The sequence below is a fragment of the Arachis stenosperma genome, chromosome 2, assembly GCF_014773155.1.
Source record: "Arachis stenosperma cultivar V10309 chromosome 2, arast.V10309.gnm1.PFL2, whole genome shotgun sequence".
NCBI classification, from domain to species: Eukaryota; Viridiplantae; Streptophyta; class Magnoliopsida; order Fabales; family Fabaceae; genus Arachis; species Arachis stenosperma.
Window position 1 is genome coordinate 57,011,471 of NC_080378.1, and position 11,439 is coordinate 57,022,909.

Consider the following 11,439-nt stretch of genomic DNA (forward strand, 5'->3'; position numbering starts at 1 on the left):
AGGAGGATGCTTGGTGATTATACTACACCTACTTCCAATTTTTATGGAAGAAGCATCTCAATCCCTGCCATTAGAGCAAACAATTTTGAGCTGAAGCCTCAACTAGTTGCTCTAATGCAACAGAACTACAAGTTCCATGGACTTCTATCAGAAGATCCCTATCAGTTCTTAACTGAATTCTTGCAGATCAGGGATACTGTTAAGACTAATGGAGTAGATCCTGAAGTCTACAGGCTCATACTTTTCCCCTTTGCTGTAAGAGACAGGGCTAGAACATGGTTGGACTCACAACCTAAAGATAGCCTGGACTCTTAGGATGTCACGGCCTTCTTGGCCAAGTTCTTTCTTCCTCAAAAGCTGAGCAAGCTTAGAGTAGATGTTCAGACCTTCAAGCAAAAAGATGGTGAATCCCTCTATGAAGCTTGGGAAAGATACAAGCAGTTGACCAAAAAGTGTCCTTCTAGCATGCTTTCAGAGTGGACCATTTTAGATATATTTTATGATGGTCTATCTGAGCTTTTTAAGATGTCACTTGACCATTCTGCAGGCGAATCTATTCACCTAAAGAAAACGCCTACAGAAGCTCAAGAACACATTGACATGGTTGCAAATAACCAATTAATGTACACCTCTGAGAGGAATCCTGTGCGTAATGGGACGCCTCAGAGGAAGGGAGTTTTTGAAATTGATGCTCTGAATGCAATATTGGCTCAGAACAAAATGTTGACTCAGCAAGTCAACATGATTTCTCAGAGTCTGAATGGATGGCAAAATGCATCCAACAGTACTAAAGAGGCATCTTCTGAAGAAGAAGCTTATGATCTTGAGAACCCTACAATGGCAGAGGTGAATTACATGGGTAAACCCTATGGGAACACCTATAATTCCTCATGGAGAAATCATCCAAATTTCTCATGGAAGGATCAACAAAAGCCTCAACAAGGCTTTAATAATGGTGGAAGGAACAGGCTTAACAATAGCAAGCCTTTTCCATCATCTTTTTAGCAACAGATAGAGAATTCTGAGCAGAACCCCTCTAGCTTAGCAAACATAGTCTCTGATCTATCTAAGGCCACTATAAGTTTCATGAGTGAAACAAGGTCCTCCATTAGAAATTTGGAGAAACAAGTGGGTCAGCTGAATAAGAAAATCACTGAAACTCCTCCTAGTACTCTCCCAAGCAATACAGAAGAGAATCAAAAAAGAGAGTACAAGACCATTGATATTATCAAAATGGCCGAATCCAAAGAGGAAGGGGAGGACGTGAATACCAATGAGGAATACCTCATGGGACGTCTCCCAGACAGAAATGAGTTCCCTATTGAGTACCTAAAGGATTCTGAGGCTCATATAGAGACCACAGAGATTCCATTAAACTTCCTTCTGCCATTCATGAGCTCTGAGAACTATTCTTCCTCTGAAGAGGATGAAGATGTAACTGAAGAGCAAGTTGCTCAATATCTAGGAGCCATCATGAAGCTGAATGCCAAGTTGTTTGGTAATGAGACTTGGAAAGGTGAACCTCCCTTGCTCATTAGTGAACTAGATACATGGGTTCAGTAAACTCTACCTCAAAAGAAACAAGATCCTGATAAATTCTTAATATCCTGTACCATAGGCACCATGACCTTTGAGATGGCTCTGTGTGACCTGGGGTCAGGTATAAATCTTATGCCACTCTCTGTAATGGAGAAACTGGGGATCTTTGAGGTACAAGCTGCAAGAATCTCATTAGAGATGGCAGACAAGTCAATAAAACAAGCTTATGGATTAGTAGAGGACGTGTTGGTAAAGGTTAAAGACCTTTACATCCCTGCTGATTTCATAATCTTAGACACTGGGAAGGATGAGAATGAATCCATTATTCTTGGAAGACCCTTCCTAGCCACAGCAAAGGCTATGATTGATGTTGAAAGAGGAGAGCTAGTCCTTCAATTGAATGGGGACTACCTTGTGTTTAAAGCTCAAGGATCTTCCTCGGCAACCATGGAAAAGAGGCACAGTAAGCTTCTCTCAATATAGAGTCAAACAAAGCCCCCACAATCAAACTCTAAGTTTGGTGTTGGGAGGCCATAACCAAAATCTAAGTTTGGTATTGAACCCCCACATTCAAACTCTAAGTTTGGTGTTGGGAGGTTCCAACAATGCTTTGAACATTTGTGAAGCTCTATGAGAGCTCACTGTCAAGCTATTGACATTGAAGAAGCGCTTATTGAGAGGCAACCCAATTTTTATTTATCTATATTTTTCTTGTTCGTTTATGTTTTATTAGGTTTATGATCATGTGGAGTCACAAAACAATTTCAAAAATTAAAAATAGAACAAAAAATAGCAGAAGAAATAGCACACCCTGGAGGAAGAGCTTACTGGCATTTAAACGCCAGTAAGGAGCATCTGTCTGGCGTTTAACGCCAGAACAGAGCATGAAGCTGGCGTTAAACGCCAGAAACAAGCATGGAAGTGGCATTCAACGCCAGAAACATGCTGCAGATTGGCGTTGAACGCCCAAAACAAGCATGGAAGTGGCGTTTAACGCCAGAAACATGCTACAGTTTGGCGTTAAATGCCAGGATTGCATATGGAGCGCATTCTACATGCCTAAAGGGTGTAGGGATGAGAAATCCTTGACACCTCAAGATCTATAGACCCCACAGGATCCCTACCTACCCTCTCCCTCTCTCTCACACCTTTTCATAACACTCTTCCCCAAACATCATTCACCAATCACCTCAATCACTCTTCCCCATCACCTCTTCACCATTCACATCCATCCACTCTTCCCAATAAACCCCACCTACCTTCAAATTCAAAATCTCTTTCCCACCCAAACCCACCCTAAATGACCGAACCCTAACCCCTCTCCCTCCACTATATAAACCCCTCCATCCTTCTTCGTTTTCACACAACACAACCCTCTCTTCTCCCCTTGGCCGAACCTACACCTCTCTCCCTCTCCTCCATATCTTCTTCTTCTTCTATTCTTTCTTCTTTTGCTCGAGGGCAAGCAACATTCTAAGTTTGGTGTGGTAAAAGCATAGCTTTTTTGTTTTTTCCATAACCATTGATGGCACCGAAGGCCGGAGAAACCTCTAGAAAGAGGAAAGGGAAGACAAAAGCTTCCACCTCCGAGTCATGAGAGATGGAGAGATTCATCTCAAAAGCCCATCAAGACCACTTCTATGAAGTTGTGGCCAAGAAGAAGGTGATCCCTGAGGTCCCTTTCATGCTCAAGAAAAATGAGTATCCGGAGATCTGACATGAGATCCAAAGAAGAGGTTGGGAAGTTCTTACTAACCCCATTCAACAAGTCAGAATCTTAATGGTTCAAGAGTTCTATACAAACGCATGGATCACTAGGAACCATGATCAAAGCATGAACCCAAACCCAAAGAATTGGCTTACAATGGTTCGGGGGAAATGCTTAGATTTCAGTCCGGAGAACGTAAGGTTGGCGTTCAACTTGCCTATTATGCAAGAAGACGTACGCCCCTACACTAGAGGGGTCAAATTTGATCAAAGGTTGGACCAAGTCTTCATGGACATATGTGTGGAAGGAGCTCAATGGAAAAGAGACTTAAAAGGCAAGCCGGTTCAATTGAGAAGACTAGATCTTAAGCCTGTGGCTAGAGGATGGTTCGAGTTCATCCAACGCTCCATTATCCCCACTAGCAACCGATCCGAAGTAACTGTGGATCGGGCCATCATGATCCATTGCATCATGATTGGAGAGGAAGTAGAAGTTCATGAAGTCATCTCTCTAAAACTCTACAAAGTAGCCGAAAAGCCCTCCACCTTGGCAAGGCTAGCTTTTCCTCATCTCATTTGCCATCTATGATACTTAGCTGGAGTTGTCATAGAAAGAGACATCCTCATTGAAGAGGATAAGCCCATCACTAAGAAGAGGATGGAGCAAACAAGAGAGCCTATTCATGGATCTCAATAGACGCATGAGGAAGCTCATTATCAAGAAATTCCTGAGATGCCTCAAGGGATGCATTTTCCTCCAAAAACTATTGGGAACAACTCAACACTTCTCTAGAAGGATTGAGTCATGACATGAACCAATTGAAGGTGGACTCATTCCTTAACTTCCTTGTTCTTATCTCTCTGTTTTTTTATTTTTAAGCTTCATGTTTGTCTATGTTTGTGTCTTTATTACATGATCATTAGTGTCTAGTGTCTATGTCTTAAGGCTATGAATAATTCCATGAATCATTCACCTTTCTTAAATGAAAAATGTTTTTAATACAAAAAGAACAATAAGTACATGAGTTTTGAATTCATCCTTGAATTTAGTTTAATTATATTGATGTGGTGATAATACTTTTTGTTTTCTGAATGAATGCTTGAACAGTGCATATTTTTGATTTTCTTGTTTATGAATGTTAAAATTGTTGGCTCTTGAAAGAATGATGAACAAAGAGAAATGTTATTGATAATCTAAAAAATCATGAAATTGATTCTTGAAGCAAGAAAAAGCAGTGAAGAAGAAGCTGGCGAAAAAAAATAAAAGAAAAAGAAAAAGCAAGCAGAAAAAGCAAATAGCCCTTAAAACCAAAAGGCAAGGGTAAAAAGGATCCAAGGCTTTGAGCATCAATGGATAAGAGGGTCCAAGGAAATAAAATCCAGGCCTAAGCGGCTAAATCAAGTTGTCCCTAACCATGTGCTTATTGCATGCAGGTTGGTGCACGAAATTGTGATCATCAATGGCACCATCAACATGGTACGCTCAATTGCAATCTCAACTCTTTATCACAACTTCGCACAACTAACCAGCAAGTGCACTGGGTCGTCCAAGTAATAAACCTTACGCGAGTAAAGGTCGATCCCACGGAGATTGTTGGTATGAAGCAAGCTATGGTCATCTTGTAAATCTTAGTCAGGCAGATTCAAATGGTTATGAATGATATATGAATATAGCATAAAGATAGAGATACTTATGTAATTCATTGGTGAGAATTTCAGATAAGCGAATGGAGATGCTTCGTTCCTTCCGTCTCTCTGCTTTCCTACTGTCTTCATCCAATCCTTCTTACTCCTTTCCATGGCAAGCTGTATGTTGGGCATCACCGTTGTCAGTGGCTACAGTCCCGTCCTCTCAGTGAAAATGTTCAACGCACCCTTTCACGGCACGACTAATCATCTGTCGGTTCTCAATCAGGTTGGAATAGAATCCATTGATTCTTTTGCGTCTGTGACTAACGCCCAGCCTTTAGGAGTTTGAAGCTCGTCACAGTCATTCAATCATTGAATCCTACTCAGAATACCACAGACAAGGTTTAGACCTTCCGGATTCTCTTGAATGCCGCCATCAATTCTAGCTTATATCACGAAGATTCCGATTAAGGAGTCCAAGAGATAAACATTCAAGCCTTGTTTGCTTGTAGAACGGGAGTGGTTGTCAGGCACGCGTTCATAAGTGAGAATGATGATGAGCGTCACATAATCATCACATTCATCAAGTTCTTGAGTGCAAATGAATATCTTGGAATAAGAACAAGCTGAATTGAATAGAAGAACAATAGTAATTGCATTAATACTCGAGGTACAGCAGAGCTCCACACCTTAATCTATGGTGTGTAGAAACTCCACCGTTGAAAATACATAAGAACAAGGTCTAGGCATGGCCGAATGGCCAGCCTCCCAAAACGTGATCAAAAGATTCAAAGATCTAAAGATGATCTAAGATCCAAAGACCTGATCTAAGAACTAGATGTCCAAAGATGAAAAATACAATAGTAAAAGGTCCTATTTGTAGAGAACTAGTAGCCTATGGTTTACAAAGATGAGTAAATGACATAAAAATCCACTTCCGGGCCCACTTGGTGTGTGCTTGGGCTGAGCATTGAAGCTTTCATGTGTAGAGACTTTTCTTGGAGTTAAACGCCAGCTTTTGTGCCAGTTTGGGCGTTTAACTCCCATTCTTGTGCCAGTTCCGGTGTTTAACGCTGGGCATTCTTGAGCTGATTTGGAACGCCAGTTTGGGCCATCAAATCTCGGGCAAAGTATGGACTATTATATATTGCTGGAAAGCCCAGAATGTCTACTTTCTAATACCGTTCAGAGCGCACCAATTGGGCTTCTGTAGCTCCAGAAAATCCACTTCGAGTGCAGGGAGGTCAGAATCCAACAGCATCTGCAGTCCTTTTCAGTCTCTGAATCAGATTTTTGCTCAGGTCCCTCAATTTCAGCCAGAAAATACCTGAAATCACAGAAAAACACACAAACTCATAGTAAAGTCCAGAAAAGTGAATTTTAACTAAAAACTAATAAAAATATAATAAAAACTAACTAAAACATACTAAAAACATACTAAAAACAATGCCAAAAAGCGTATAAATTATCCGCTCATCACAACACCAAACTTAAATTGTTGCTTGTCCCAAGCAACTGAAAATCAAATAAGATAAAAAGAAGAGAATATGCAATGAATTCCAAAAATATCTATGAAGATCAGTATTAATTAGATGAGCGGGACTTTTAGCTTTTTGCCTCTGAACAGTTTTGGCATCTCACTCTATCCTTTGAAATTCAGAATGATTGGCTTCTATAGGAACTCAGAATCCAGATAGTGTCATTGATTCTCCTAGTTAAGTATGATGATTCTTGAACACAGCTACTTTATGAGTCTTGGCCGTGGCCTAAAGCACTTTGTCTTCCAGTATTAACACCAGATACATACATGCCACAGACACATAATTGGGTGAACCTTTTCAGATTGTGACTCAGCTTTGCTAGAGTCCTCAATTAGAGGTGTCCAAGGTTCTTAAGCACACTCTTTTTGCCTTGGATCACAACTTTATTTCTTTCTTTTTCTTTTTCTCTTTCTTTTTTTTTCTCTCTTTTTTTTCGTTTTTTTTCGTTTTTTTCCTCTTTTTTTTTGTATTCACTGCTTTTTCTTGCTTCAAGAATCATATTTATGATTTTTCAGATCCTCAGTAACATGTCTCCTTTTTCATCATTCTTTCAAGAGCCAACATTCATGAACCACAAATTCAAAAGACATATGCACTGTTCAAGCATACATTTAGAAAACAAAAGTATTGCCACCATATCAAAATAATTAATCTGTTATAAAATTTAAAATTCATGCAATTCTTCTCTTTTTCAATTAAGAACATTTTTTATTTAAGAAAGGTGATGGATTCATAGGACATTCATAACTTTAAGGCATAGACACTAAGACACTAATGATCATAAGACATAAACATAGGTAAACATAAGCATAATTTTCGAAAAACAAGAAAATAAGGAACAAGGAGATTAAAGAACGGGTCCACCTTAGTGATGGCGGCTTGTTCTTCCTCTTGAAGATCTTATGGAGTGCTTGAGCTCCTCAATGTCTCTTTCTTGCCTTTGTTGCTCCTCTCTCATGATTCTTTGACCTTCTCTAATTTCATGGATGAGAATGAAATGTTCTTGGTGCTCCACCCTTAGTTGTCCCATGTTGGAACTCAATTCTCCTAGGGAAGTGTTGATTTGCTCCCAATAGTTTTGTGGAGGAAAGTGCATCCCTTGAGGCATCTCAGGGATTTCATGATGAGTGGGATCTCTTGTTTGCTCCATCCTTTTCTTAGTGATGGGCTTGTCCTCATCAATGAGGATGTCTCCTTCTATGTCAACTCCAACTGAATAACAGAGGTGACAAATGAGATGAGGAAAGGCTAACCTTGCCAAGGTAGAGGACTTGTCCGCCACCTTATAAAGTTCTTGGGCTATAACCTCATGAACTTCTACTTCTTCTCCAATCATGATGCTATGAATCATGATGGCCCGGTCTATAGTAACTTCGGACCGGTTGCTAGTGGGAATGATTGAGCGTTGGATAAACTCCAACCATCCCCTAGCCACGGGCTTGAGGTCATGCCTTCTCAGTTGAACCGGCTTCCTTCTTGAATCTCTCTTCTATTGGGCACCCTCTTCACAGATGTCTATGAGGACTTGGTCCAACCTTTGATCAAAGTTGACCCTTCTAGTGTAAGGATGTTCATCTCCTTGCATCATGGGCAAGTTGAATGCCAACCTTACATTTTCCGGACTAAAATCTAAGTATTTCCCCCGAACCATTGTAAGCCAATTCTTTGGGTCCGGGTTCACACTTTGATCATGGTTCTTGGTGATCCATGCATTGGCATAGAACTCTTGAACCATTAAGATTCCGACTTGTTGAATAGGGTTGGTGAGAACTTCCCAACCTCTTCTTTGGATCTCATGTCGGATCTCCGGATATTCACTCTTTTTGAGTTTGAAAGGGACCTCGGTGATCACCTTCTTCAAGGCCACAACTTCATAGAAGTGGTCTTGATGCACCCTTGAGATGAATCTCTCCATCTCCCATGACTCGGAGGTGAAAGCTTTTGCCTTCCCTTTCCTCTTTTTAGAGGTTTCTCCGGCCTTGGATGCCATAAATGGTTATGGAAAAACAAAAAGCAATGCTTTTACCACACCAAACTTAAAAGGTTTGCTCGTCCTCGAGCAAAAGAAGAAAGAAGAGAGTAGAAGAAGAAGAAATAGAGGAGATGGAGATGGCTTTATGGTTCGGCCAAAGGGGGAGAAGTAGTGTTTAGGGTGTGTGAAAATGAAGGAGTGAAGATGGGTTTATATAGGGGTGGAGAGAGGGGTAGGGTTCGGCTATGGGAGGGTGGGTTTGGGAGGGAAAGTGGTTTGAATTTGAATGGTGAGGTAGGTGGGGTTTTATGAAGGATGGATGTGAGTGGTGAAGAGAAAGATGGGATTTGATAGGTGAAGGTTTTTTGGGGAAGAGGTGTTGAGGTGATTGGTGAATGGGTGAAGAAGAGAGAGAGTGGTGGGGTAGGTGGGATCCTGTGGGGTCCACAGATCCTGAGGTGTCAAGGAAAAGTCATCCCTACACCAAGTGGCGAGCAAAAATGCTCTCTATGCCAATTCTGGCGTTAAACGCCGGGCTGATGCCCATTTCTGGCGTTTAACGCTAACTTCTTGCCCTTTCCTGGTGTTTAACACCAGTCTGGTGCCCCTTTCTGGCGTTAAATGCCCAGAATGGTGCCAGACTGGGCGTTAAACGCCCATTTGCTACCCTTACTGGCGTTTAAACGCCAGCAAGGTCTTCCTCCAGGGTGTGCTGTTTTTCTTTCTGTTTTTCATTCTGTTTTTGCTTTTTCAATTGATTTTGTGACTTCTTATGATCATCAACCTACAGAAAACATAAAATAACAAAGGAATATAGATTAAATATAACATTGGGTTGCCTCCCAACAAGCGCTTCTTTAATGTCAGTAGCTTGATAGTGGACTCTCATGGAGCCTCACAGATACTCAGAGCAATGTTGGAACCTCCCAACACCAAACTTAGAGTTTGAATGCGGGGGTTCAACACCAAACTTAGAATTTGGTTGTGGCCTCCCAACACCAAACTTAGAGTTTGACTGTGGGGGCTCTGTTTGACTCTGTTTTGAGAGAAGCTCTTCATGCTTCCTCTCCATGGTGACAGAGGGATATCCTTGAGCCTTAAACACAAAGGATTCTTCATTCACTTGAATGATTAATTCTCCTCTGTCCACATCAATCACAGCCTTTGCTGTGGCTAGGAAGGGTCTGCCAAGGATGATGGATTCATCCATGCACTTCCCAGTCTATAGGACTATGAAATCAGCAAGGATGTAATCGTCTTCAATCTTTACCAGAACATCCTCTACAAGTCCATAAGCTTGTTTTCTTGAATTGTCTGCCATCTCTAGTGAGTTTCTTGCAGCTTGCACCTCAAAGATCCCTAGCTTCTCCATTACAGAGAGAGGCATGAGGTTTACACTTGACCCTAGGTCACACAGAGCCTTCTTAAGGGTCTAGGTGCCTATGGTACAAGGTATTGAAAACTTCCCAGGGTCCTGTCTCTTTTGAGGTAATTTCTGCCTTGACAAGTCATCCAGTTCCTTGGTGAGCAAAGGGGGTTCATCCTCCCAAGTCTCATTACCAAATAACTTGTCATTTAGCTTCATGATTGCTCCAAGGTATTTAGCAACTTGCTCTTCAGTGACATACTCATCCTCTTCAGAGGAAGAATACTCATCAAAGCTCATGAATGGCAGAAGTAAATCCAATGGAATCTCTATGGTCTCAGTGTGAGCCTCAGATTCCCATGGTTCCTCATTAGGGAACTCATTGGAGGCCAGTGGGCGTCCATTGAGGTCTTCCTCAGTGGCGTTCACTGCCTCTTCCTCCTCTACAAATTCGGCCATGTTGATGGCCTTGCACTCTCTTTTTGGATTTTCTTCTGTATTGCTTGGAAGAGTACTAGGAGGGAGTTCAGTAATTTTCTTGCTCAGCTGTCCCACTTATGCCTCCAAGTTTCTAATGGAGGACCTTGTTTCAGTCATGAAACTTTGAGTGGTTTTGATTAGATCAGAGACCATGGTTGCTAAGTCAGAGTGGTTCTGCTTAGAATTCTCTGTCTGTTGCTGAGAAGATGATGGAAAAGGCTTGCCATTGCTAAACCTGTTTCTTCCACCATTATTGTTGTTGAAACCTTGTTGAGGTCTCTGTTGATCCTTCCATGAGAGATTTGGATGATTTCTCCGTGAAAAATTTATTGGTGTTTCCATAGGGTTCTCCCATGTAATTCACCTATTCCATTGAAGGGTTCTCAGGATCATAAGCTTCTTCTTCAGATGAAGCGTCCTTAGTACTGCCTGGTGCAGCTTGCATTCCAGACAGACTTTGAGAAATCAAATTGACTTGCTGAGTCAATATTTTATTCTGAGCCAGTATGGCATTCAGAGTATCAATCTCAAGAACTCATTTCTTCTGATTTGTCCCATTGTTCACAGGATTCCTTTCAGAAGTGTACATGAATCGGTTATTTGCAACCATTTCAATTAGTTCTTGAGCTTTTATAGGCGTCTTCTTCAGATGAAGAGATCCTCCAGCAGAGCTATCCAAAGACATCTTGGACAGTTCAGACAGACCATCATAGAAGATACCTATGATGCTCCATTCAGAAAGCATGTCAGAAGGACACTTTCTGATCAATTGTTTGTATCTTTCCCAAGCTTCATAGAGGGATTCACCTTCCTTCTGTCTGAAGGTTTGGACTTTCACTCTAAGCTTACTCAATTTTTGAGGTGGAAAGAACTTTGCCAAGAAGGCATTGACTAGCTTTTCCCAAGAGTTCAGGCTTTCTTTAGGTTGTGAGTCCAACCATATCCTAGCTCTGTCTCTTACAGCAAAAGGGAATAGCATAAGTCTGTAGACTTCAGGGTCAACCCCATTGGTCTTGACAGTGTCACAGATTTGCAAGAATTTAGCTAAAAACTGATGAGGATCTTCCAATGGAAGTCCATGGAACTTGCAATTCTGTTGCATTAGAGAAACTAATTGAGGCTTAAGCTCAAAGTTGTTTGCTCCAATGGCAGGGATAGAGATGCTTCTCCCATAGAAGTCGGGAGTAGGTGCAGTAAAGTCACCC

At 41.3% G+C, this 11,439-nt stretch overlaps 2 non-coding genes across 2 annotated transcripts; one reads left to right on the forward strand and one right to left on the reverse strand.

Annotated features, from left to right (window-relative positions):
- Positions 1-363: 363 nt before the first annotated feature.
- Positions 364-467, reverse strand: LOC130963941 (small nucleolar RNA R71). Its single transcript, XR_009080056.1, has one exon. It is a non-coding gene; the product is annotated as a small nucleolar RNA R71 (small nucleolar RNA).
- Positions 468-10,973: 10,506 nt separating this feature from the next.
- On the forward strand, positions 10,974-11,081 carry LOC130964496 (small nucleolar RNA R71). The gene has a single exon (XR_009080587.1). It is a non-coding gene; the product is annotated as a small nucleolar RNA R71 (small nucleolar RNA).
- The last annotated feature ends 358 nt before the right edge of the window (positions 11,082-11,439 follow it).